This window comes from Cyanistes caeruleus, chromosome 3 (genome assembly GCF_971803275.1).
Source record: "Cyanistes caeruleus chromosome 3, bCyaCae1.hap1.1, whole genome shotgun sequence".
Classification (NCBI taxonomy): Eukaryota; Metazoa; Chordata; class Aves; order Passeriformes; family Paridae; genus Cyanistes; species Cyanistes caeruleus.
In genome coordinates this window covers 78,700,168-78,701,326 of record NC_141703.1, presented here as the reverse complement: position 1 = coordinate 78,701,326, position 1,159 = coordinate 78,700,168, and positions in this window count along the sequence as shown.

Below are 1,159 nucleotides of genomic sequence, written 5' to 3'. Positions count from 1 at the left end.
GTTACAAAGAGCATGAAGTGAGACCACGATGAATGTCAGCTGCAGAACAAACAACTGATTCCTGTTCCTTGTCTTGTTAGTAACACCTTCATCAGGTTAAGAACATGATGCAGCTGTGAAAAATTGGATACTGCTAATTTAAAAGCTGGAGTTGGAGGCTGAACCTGGAGGTGACACACTGTGTGACCCCCTGGACTTGGTCCCAGGGGTGGAACTGTCCCATTCACTAACCATAGAGACTCTTGTGCCCAGCCCTGGGGGTTTTACTCCTTGTGGGTAGCTGGGAAGGGCCTATGGAATGTTGCTGTGGTTCACTCACAGAATGAGCTAATCTCATGGGATAAACTCCAAATAGTTCAGTGGCTGCAGAATGAAGGCCTGAAATTGTGTATAAAGGGGAGAATTCTTTGGGAGAACAAAGTAAAGATGGCCACAATAACAGCATTTTTAAAAATAATATTTTATGTCTGAAATACATAGCAATTAGTTTTACTCCTCTGTAAACCTACTGAGGTTCCCTTTACCTACAGTCATGTGATAAGATCAGCTAAATGCATGTGAAATGATAGTAGACACAATTATAAGTGAGGTCTGTTAATACCAGATGTGTTTTATTTAGAATCTAATGAACAGTGAGGTTTTGTTCAAGGAAGAAAAAAAAAAAAAAAAGGGACCCATAAAAAAGCCTGTGAATGCAATTCATGTGACCATAATTTTAAATTGCTTGTGGCAAATAACCAGTTTGCTTGTATTTAGTGTAAGTATAATCATTACATCCTGGGAACAAAAATCCAAAAGGCTTTGCGAAAACTAAATTATACAGTCCTGTTTCAAGGCAAAAGATACTCTACTCTAAGAACATGAACTTCCCAATTCCTAATTTTCAGAAGTCTCTAGAGGACACTGAAGATATACATGGGATGGTGTGAGGGCAAAATGTGGAAGATTGCACAATTGTGAATTTAAATGCTTTTTATTTTGCCCACAAAACAGAGCTTGCCTGCCTACTCAGGAAACACGCCTCGAAACTGTTAAGGGACTTTAAAATAAAGACTGCCTCTGGCTTGAAATGTTCATATCTCTGTGGCAATCAGTATATGAGCAGACAGAAATTTTACCTCACAATCTCAAGAATACTGTCAGAATTCCAGAATCATGT